Here is a 9,702-nt window from a genome sequence, read left to right as displayed (position 1 = left end):
TCATGTAAAGGTGATGTGTGTGTGTGTGTGTTTTAGTTAAAAAAAAGAAATATCCTTGAACCACAAATCTTAAAAAATACAGATGTCACAACTATACTGGTACTATTTTTTTTCTGACTTTCGCTCAACAGGAGCTGAGCTGGGAATAAATATCAGAGACTGATCCTATCATCTTAGCACAATAGTAACAAAGCAAGCTTAACGACCCAATGATTTGTCTTTATTGAAAGTCTGCCAATTATTATTTTTATATGTAGCGTTCAATTCTAAATCATTATACATACACTCTTTAAATAACTAGCATTAAATTACATTATTCAGTGCATTGGAAACTATCAGTAAAACTGCACAGTCAAGACAGCAACAACAATACAGGCCTTCACTGTCTACATTGAATGCAATACTAGTGTAATAGAATTAATAAATTAAGGTACATTTTACTTTAACAGTTTGAATCCCTGCACAATCTCGATGTAATTATTTATATTCATGAACTTGTACCACATTCCTGTGTAAATGAAATAGAAAGCCATTACATAATTAGAAGAGAATATATATTAACAGGAAGTGGTTGAAATATTAAGCCACTGTTGTACCGTAATGGGCAGTTATGCTACAAAATGGATTAGTAGTGGATGTGTTGATGGATTTACTGTATCCAGTACATGACTAAGCTTCTGTAGAGCTATAGCCAAGACAGAGAGACCCTAGTGAGAGCAAATTGAATGCTAATGATTGCCACCTCTCTATGCATGTGCATATGCTGTAATTTATTTTCTTAATGAATGATTTGAACACAAATTCTTGTTTATTTTTACACTATACACTGCAGCAGGGATACTTAACCCCTAGCCCTTCCAATCCAACCTATTACAGTATTTAATGTAACTAACAACTTAGTTGTTATATTGACCCTACCAATTATCAATTGCATAAATAGAGGGCTGGTAGAACACAGTATCGTTGCTGGAACTTTCATACTGTTTTGTTTCATCAGTCAAATGTATTAAGTGTACAAAGAATCCAAGTTTGAAAACCATTTCTAAGGAGGATAAAAAAGTAAAATGCTTGGGAAAGCCAGGCAAGAGGTAATTGGTCTATATCTCTGAAGAAGCAAAACAAACAATATGAACTCTGACCTGATTTGTATTTGCAGCATAAACTGCAAATTCTCAATGTAAAGTTCACACAAGTAGGAGGAAGGTCAATGCATTAAGTACAATAAAATTGACAACTCTGATCTTTCTAAATATGAGCTTATTTGATGTTTTAGGCAAGTTGTGCTGACTTAGATTGCCCCGATGTGATGAGTAGGCTAAATAGGTCTCAATCTCCATTCCTTAACAACATATTTACACCTGTGACCATAGCAGAAAATACTGAAATCCATATTTGAACCCTAGCAAGTGAATTTCAAGGAAGATCCCCAAGGAAGGTCCAATACACACAGAACACAACACTAACAATAATAGTATTTGTTTTTTTCCCTTTTGATGTGGGTTTTACTAAGACTCAAAGGCATGCTGTAAGCATATATAGCAAAATTGGCTGACCAGAATACAGTAGTTGTCTGGGTGATTGCAGCTCTATGAGACGTAGTCCCTTTTGAAATTAATGTCACCCGTTTCATTGTTTCCACATTATTAGTCATAGCCCATATCCTAAGTGTTCAGTTGCAATGAGCATAATGTGTTCATGGCCCTTGTAGGAAGTGAAAGGACAATTGACGAAGACACTTTTAAAAATAGCTTGAATAGACATTAATTTATCACTGAAGGTTATGTGATCTGTGATGTGAACATTTGACTCTATGGAGACAAATGCATACAAAGTTGTTGTTTTTTTTCTCCTGTTTCTTACATCAAACACAAATACTAAAGGGCACCTTTCTGAAACTGACAGGAATGAAAGATGCAATTTAAACTACTCCTCTGACGCTGCTTTATATTGATGTTCTGGAATTTTTTGTTTCTAGTATGAAAGCCTGGTGACGATAATGAGATGCATATCACCTCGCTCCATTGGTAAATAGTTGCAGTGATCTTATTGCTTCTAGACAAATTTATTTAACTCCTACTGATACAATGATGAGCTGTTAAACTTTTTGGAAGCAGAGGATACTGAATAACAACTAAAAATAAACCATAGCCTATTCTATTTGAAAAGGTTTAATTTATTCTTCCTTAGTCCTTTTAATTTTCTGAGAGAAAATGTTGCTCCCTCTGTTCTGCTTGTCATCTCTGTTGCTCCAACTGCTGCCACCGTACCTCCATCACAGCTTCCAGTAGCTCACTGAGCTCTCCTACAGTACAGCCCGTTTTTCCAAAGTCATTTGTGACGTTTCCCATGGGGCCAGCATGGCGGTCTATGCTCTCCCTAAGGGTGTGCACACTTGTTCCTGCTTCTGCTCCAGTAGTCCCTTTTTTCCTCCCATCTCCTGGCACATCTTGACTGGAGTGGAGGTTATCTACTCCAGCTGCCCCACCATGACTACTATACTACAGGGTTTTAGTTTAGTACCTTTGCCCTTAAAAGTACTATCCAGCACCCTCCAGAGGTCTTTGTTTTGGTCACTTTCCATCACGGCTCACTCTTTCCCCATGTAATCACCCGGGCTCAGTTCTCAGTAGATGCCAAAATAAGCCAGTCTACAATTGAAAAAGATACATAAAAGGTTTTAATTTAGTTAAATGGCAGCAGGTATACATACAACAAGAAACGAAACTGCATTCAACAGGGAAAAGAACCCCATAACAACAGGCCAGAGCACCTTCCTCCCTGGATCCCACAAGAGAACTCTCCTTTTTAATGTCCTCAACCTCAACCTTTTTAATGTGGAGGCTCAACTACTGTAACCTCCCACAATAAACATAAAAGTACCTTGCTTCCTTACACATATTTTCACCTAATAAATAAAACATCATGCCAAATACACAAAACATACATTAGTCCCACACAAAACTATATTTTAATGTGTTTTTCCTTGTTATTATTCCTAAATTGAATAATTAAAATGCAGGTGTTACTTTATAAATGGGGAGTCCAGCTCTAGAAGAGAGCACTGTCAAAATAGGCTCATGACCGTCTGGTTCAGATTTGGCTCTGACCCTGAATATGGTCTTCGCAATTAAACCAGGTGTGTAACGCCAATGAGTAGCTGCAGCCACCACTCAATTCACCATTCACCAGATCACTGTATTTTATTTCCATTTTCCCCCTTGTGATTCGTTTTCCCTCTGGCCTGCAACCATAATTCATACTACAAAAAAAAAATACTAATGTAGTTATTTTTTTCCCCTTTATTTAAGAGGCCTGCAACACACTGCAGGGCTTGGGATGGGTATATATTGTAATCACACTCATCCCTTATTTAAACGCATGTCTTATCAGCTACTATTTCTGTCAATAATTTAGTTCATGTTACAGTATTGGGTTTCACATTAAAATTGAATTGTTTGTGATCACATTAAACATATGACCAAACAATTGAAAGTCATTTTTAAAGAAAGCTATCAAATCAGAATAAGGAAAAGAAAAGTATTTGTATCAGTTCAAAGTAAACCACATTCATTAAGCCTTCTTCAACCTGAAGACCTGGAATATTATAGCAGTAACTTTATAAATGTTATATCTTTGCTATATGCCAGTCAATGTCAAGCTGACCAAGCTTCTTATTGTCTAAGAGATCCATTTAACAAAGGTTCAACTTTCATGTCACATCTTATAATGAAGGAAGGGGGGATATAATTACTCTTTCAACTAGGGCCGCTTTGGAGAAATTATATACAAAATGTACCTTCAACCCTACCTCATGCACTTTAATGTTAATCCTTTTTTTCCACAACCTCCATTCACCTGACATTACTGGAGTTCATTTAAATGTAATCTGTGGAAGCCAAAAGGCAACCTTTAATTAAAGCCTTTTTGCTTGGCTAAGCGTATATTGTGGCTTCTCCATATGAAATTAAATGAAAGTGTAATTGGCTTAATGATAACTTTTGGGTTGCGTCTACTTTATTATATTCCTACAAACATATTTTCTGTGCATGTGCTTGGTGAATTTATGGTATAAAAACTTAAATAGACAAACTGTACATATACACACATACTGTACACTTACCTGTACATTGTATGTACAGTATAGAGAGAATCTTTTGCTGTACTTATTTGGCACTTGGTTTTTCAGAGAAAGTGAGGTGAAAGGTCAAATGAAGTGGTACTGCAACCCCGACTCTATTTACAGAAACTGATTTAAAAGGGAGATCAAAAAAGGCCAAAGGGTTATGGAATGTTTTCTTTACCCTAATGAAAACTCAGAGAGACTGTGACAGGTTCAGACCAATAGAAAATGAAACAGTCTATTGTAAAAATCCTTTCTTAACAGTTGTTTTATTTGTTTTGATATATGAACCTAAAACAGCTGCCATCTAAAAGACCCTGTTTTTTTTTGTTAGCCTAAGGACAGAGATGGTCATCTCCAATCGTCAAGAGCTCGGGTCCAGCAGGTTTCTCAGGTGCTTTTCTATTAGCACCTGACGAACATCTAAAAATCAAGTTATTATCTGTCTTGCAAACAAAGTTTTTAATGAAAGTTTGGACGGGATGATAATAACCAAGTCACATTCACTTTAGCAGTCCTAGCACATATTTGGCGCTGACATTGTTTCACAAAAAAAAGTATAAAACATTTACATACATGTAGGTAAACTTCTCTTTTTGCATTTGTCTTACGCTTCCCTCTTCCACCCCATCCCCACTTTTGCAGCTGCCCCTTGACTATCTCCTTATTCGGCATGGGTTATTCTAGTTTCTTTACCCTATGGCCAGGAACCTAGCCCTCGGCCAAGAGGGTTTAGCTGAATCTCACCATTCCTAAATACTCAAATAGCCTCAATTGCATGTTACTATTCCTTGTGAGTCAAGTATTTAAGATGGGAGATGCACAGGAACCTGAGTCTCCCATGAACTGGAGTTGCCTTCTCTTGGTACATACTGTAGCATCCAATGCTTGTTTAATGTACTGTATATATGAGAGAATTGATGGTTTTCAACATACAATACATTCAAAAAAAGGAAGTGATGTCCAGCTGAAGAAATATAAGCTTCTATCCAGCATTCAAAGTCATTGCATGCAACAATACAAAAGTATGAAGTAAGGTAAATGACAAACAGGAAAAGGTCTTGTGATTTACTGTGAAATCCATTTACAGGGCAGACACGTCTTATAGCAGATGGAAAAGCACCTTTTAATAACCATCTATTCAAACTCCGTGGGCATAAACTCTTAAAATCTTGAATCAACATTTATTCAAAGTGCATGTTAATGTTTAAAAAAAGACAATAAATAGCCATTAAAGTTCATAAAAAGTGTTTCTAGTTTCTATGCCTGTATAGATGTGTAATTGTTTTCAATTTATGTGTCATTTGAAAAGGGGTTTTCTTGCTCCAGTGAGAATTAAAGCTATGCTTTCAATCTCAGATAGTCATTTCCCAACTGTTCTGCCTCATTTCCTTGATCCTTCATCAGCTAATGATTCTTTACACTGTATACAGTATGTATGAGTTATTTCTTTATTAATGTAACCAGTGTTAAACCAAATGAGATACCACGTCTCATTTACATTGATGTCATGGACTGCCAGTACTAATGTAATGAAAATACAAATATTTAAGGACACTTAACATTAGCATCTACATGAATATCCTTAATAATTTATTATACAACACAAAATCATGTGTAGCTAATTATTTTTTAAAATATTGGCTTACATTAAAAAAGACATACAGTCTGAGCCAGATACAAGAGGTTTGAAATATTTGAAGTCAACATTACAGTAACAGTTTGTGTTGGAACAGTGCACTGTGCTGGCAAGTTTTGATTTCAGAATGAGGTTCATTTTTTTTCATGGACTACAGCAACACATACTGTAGGACACACTGTCATACAACACTTGGTAAATGTAGTGGAGAGAGTCTAGATGACAGCATTCTGCTTTAAAAAGTTAAGACATACAGTATTAGATGAATGATGTGTTGTATTTATGATTACCAGCTAAAGATAATAAGAAAAAGTCACTATTTTTGGTATGCCATGAGTTACTGTATCCATAAAAGTAAATTAATTTCTAGTGATTGTCCCCGTCATTAAGCAACTCTAGATCCAAATAGCTTTCTTAAGTGTTACTTGGGAAATACTTTGCCTCTGTGAAATCCAGATTGCTTGATGTGGATATTTTACTTATTATGATGTGGACATTTTGATATATATATATTTAAAAATACCATAAGTGATACATTATCATCAATTACACGGCAGTGGAAGACATAGCAATCATACTGTTCTTCACATAAAGGAAAAAGAATATTGGAAAAATTGATATTATCACTAGACACTGGATTTGGTGGCTGTCAGGTATGTTTGCCCACTCTCTGCACATAAATAACAGATATCTGTTAAATAAAAACAGCAGCAATTACTTCTGTTATGACAATAAACTGATTAAATGTTATGTTGATTTAATCAAAGCAATTGGCTTTTCCTATTATGTCAGAAGAACTAAGCAATTAACCCTTGCCTTTCAGATTAAATGATGCACTGCATAACTTGCTTTTAATTACTATGGTAGTGCTTCTCTTAATCTTAATATTTTTTTATCTGAAAAATAGGATTTAATTTAAAAATATCAGTGGTTCCTTCTGCCTGTTTTTTTAATGTGTACATTATGGAAAATATTTTAGCTTTTAATAGTATATGTAATGGTCATGGGAAGGAAAGATCGATTCTAAACAATGAATACCACCTACAGTTATTTCAATATTGTAAGTAAATAACAATGTCATTCATTGAAAAAGAACAGTTAACTGACCTCAAAATGTTCTGTAGCAATGGTGGGTAGCTGCAATCCTTGTTTGCCAGATCCCTGCATAATTTCACAGTTAATTATCAGTTGCCACTTGTCTGATTATTATACATATTTAGTAAATAATGATTGGAAAATATCTTAATAAAAGACACTTCCTTCAAATTTAAACAAGCTTCTCACCAAAAAGCAAAAGATGTTAATAACCAGTGCAATAGTTATAGGACCTATACAGACATTTCCTTGATTTTCCAACACCATAAAACTAAAATGTTCTGAAATGTTATACAGTATATTAAAGAGCAGAATGATGGGATACTTAATGGCCACAGAGTCCTCTAATTTTGTAGTTTTCTAGTTCTAGTTTTGAATTCTCCATTGAGCTAATTATTTGAATAAGAATATTTGCATGTCTTTATCAACTGCTAACCACAACGTAGGAGCAATGAAAGGGTTCAAAAGCTTTTTACACAGAGTAAGGCTCTGGCAATACACCAGATGTTACTCAAATCTCATCTAATCTAATATCATAATATTATATTGACAGCACAGTAACGAGAATGGAAAACTTATAGAAAATCTGGCTTGAAAGTGGTAGTCATAAATTATTTTCAATAACAGTACTTCTATGCTATGCCCTTGTGGTAAATACAGAAATAATTCACTTAAAAAGCAACAGGAAAAAGAATAATCACAAAATGTTTGACTTGAAAGTGCTATAGTCATAAATTATTTTACATATCAGTATTTTTATGCTATACTGTACATTTGCAGTAACTACTAAAAAAACCCTAAAACCTAACATTTACACTCAAACATTCTGCATATGTGTTTATAGTAGAGAAAACCAGCACATTACCTAAAGTGCTTAAGAGTATGAATGGTTTGAAATGTTTAACTTTACAGTAATAAACATATCTTTATGAAATATCTGCAGCATTTGGGATTATAAATGATGCAATTATGATTTATAAAGCAACAAGAAGACAATTTTTAGTATCTGTAGGCAGATTCTGGTTCATTAGAAAAAAGAAGCTTGTTCTACTAGATGAGAAAAAATGCTTTGATATTATAATATAAACAACAAACACTTCATTTAGAAACAACTACAGTATAATGCCTCATCCTTACTCTCACATTTTACTAAAAATGGCAATTCTAGTTCCCACTGAGCCTCAACACTAATTAAACATCAAAAACAATATTAAAGAAAAAAAACTTTTCCCTGATTTAAACTTTCCTAACCGTGATCATTAAAAGGCCATTTTTCACAAGTTAGGCCCTGGTTCAAATGCTTTTTTGTTTAGCTAATTTTGACAATTTATGTAATTTTTACAGGCCAACGGATATTAATTGGGCAATACTAACTTTCCCCCTCTATCCCATTGGCTCATTCACAAGTTTTTCCTTTTCTTTGGAGACACCTGACGCTTTTAAACTGAAGAACTAGCAAACTGAGACGGTCCATAAAACTGTCACTAAACTGAACTCCATAATTTCAATAAAAGCAACCATTCCCTGATTCACCAAATGTGGTATAGTTAAATTAGTGTGATAATTATTTTTCCTTAGTCATAAACAAAGGAAAATTGGACCGCGGTACTAGCACTCAACTGAAGCGCTGGGAGAGACCTGGCATTACCATGGCAGCTGGCCCCGCCCCTTCTCACCTGTTAGTCAGCGTCGGTTGCCGTGGATACATAAGACAGGAAGCCTGTTCCGTTTGTTCTAGCTGCAGCTGCAACTGTGTTAGTTAATGCTATGCCGCGGAAAACAAGAAACGGCGGCAGAGAGGTTTCTCAGACGTCTGCATTTTATTGTGCGTGTCTTAGAACTGACATAAAATCTGGCAAAAACCTGCCAAGTCACATTAGCGCCGTAACGCATTGATTGGAAAATAAACGCAGCAGCTTCATAAACACAAACGGGCGCTGGTGTGCCGACATAAACACTTAAATGTTTGTTGTGACAGTTGTCGGGGGGATCTGTTAATTTATACTGTAATACCGCCGGGTCGTACCTGAGTAAAGCAGTAGTCCGTGTGTCGTGAAGTGAACCCAGGTGTAAGCAGGGGTACAGGCAAACATGGCCCAGCGCTGTAGACGGGGACAAAACAAAGTTCGAAACCGGGTAGACAGTGTAGGGAAGCATCGAGGGAGTCCAAATTCAACTGTTCAAGAGAACCGCCGCGAAAGGGATGCAAAGCTAGAGACTGAGCTGTGGCTCTGCGCAAAAACTTTTAACAGAGCCCAGAGCAGTCTCGCAACACACTTTAAGTAATGTGTTCCTAGCTATGCAGCTGTAGCTACAGCTGGAACAGACTTCCTGTCTCACATGCATCCATGGCAACGACGAAGAATGACACGCCAGTAGGGGCGTGGCAAGTTGTCGTGGTAACACTGGCTCGCTCTGCAGGGCTCCAGCGGAAAAGAGTACGATAAAGACATTAATTTAATTGCTACACTTCGTTTACATTTTTTTTAGTACACTGTAACTTAAAACTAAATTTAAAGCTTATTTCAACATGTCACTATTCATCATTTGACAATGACAGTCAGAAAAAACTATTAACTAAATAACCAGCAGCCTTGTCACCCTGCAACTCACAACTGAAACTAAGCAGGCGGGAGCTTGGTCAGTACCTGGATGGGAAAGCATTATTAAACAGTAAGCCACAAGAAAAAAGGAAACCACCAATATAAGACACTATATTGGTTTAATCAATGTTGCTGCTCTTGAATCCTCAGAGAAGAAAAAAAAACTTATTTCAACATACCCTCAATCAGACACAAGCACCAATTAAAAACAAAAGAACTCGGGGAGCTTGTACTGGCTTATCTAG

At 35.9% G+C, this 9,702-nt stretch overlaps 1 long non-coding RNA gene across 2 annotated transcripts; it reads right to left on the bottom strand.

The window, feature by feature from the left end:
- Positions 1-239: 239 nt before the first annotated feature.
- LOC107077702 (uncharacterized) lies at positions 240-9,174 on the bottom strand. Of its 2 annotated transcripts, none has more exons than XR_001478700.2 (3): positions 8,475-9,174; positions 6,867-6,920; positions 240-2,648 (listed from the first exon to the last, which is right to left on the bottom strand). It is a non-coding gene; the product is annotated as an uncharacterized lncRNA (long non-coding RNA). The 2 variants fall into 2 exon arrangements; XR_001478701.2 differs by having other exon boundaries at positions 8,503-9,174.
- Positions 9,175-9,702: the final 528 nt, after the last annotated feature.

This window comes from Lepisosteus oculatus, chromosome 11 (genome assembly GCF_040954835.1).
Source record: "Lepisosteus oculatus isolate fLepOcu1 chromosome 11, fLepOcu1.hap2, whole genome shotgun sequence".
Lineage (NCBI taxonomy): Eukaryota > Metazoa > Chordata > Actinopteri > Semionotiformes > Lepisosteidae > Lepisosteus > Lepisosteus oculatus.
Note: the sequence above shows the minus strand (reverse complement) of the source record. Positions and strands in the feature narration are given on the sequence as shown.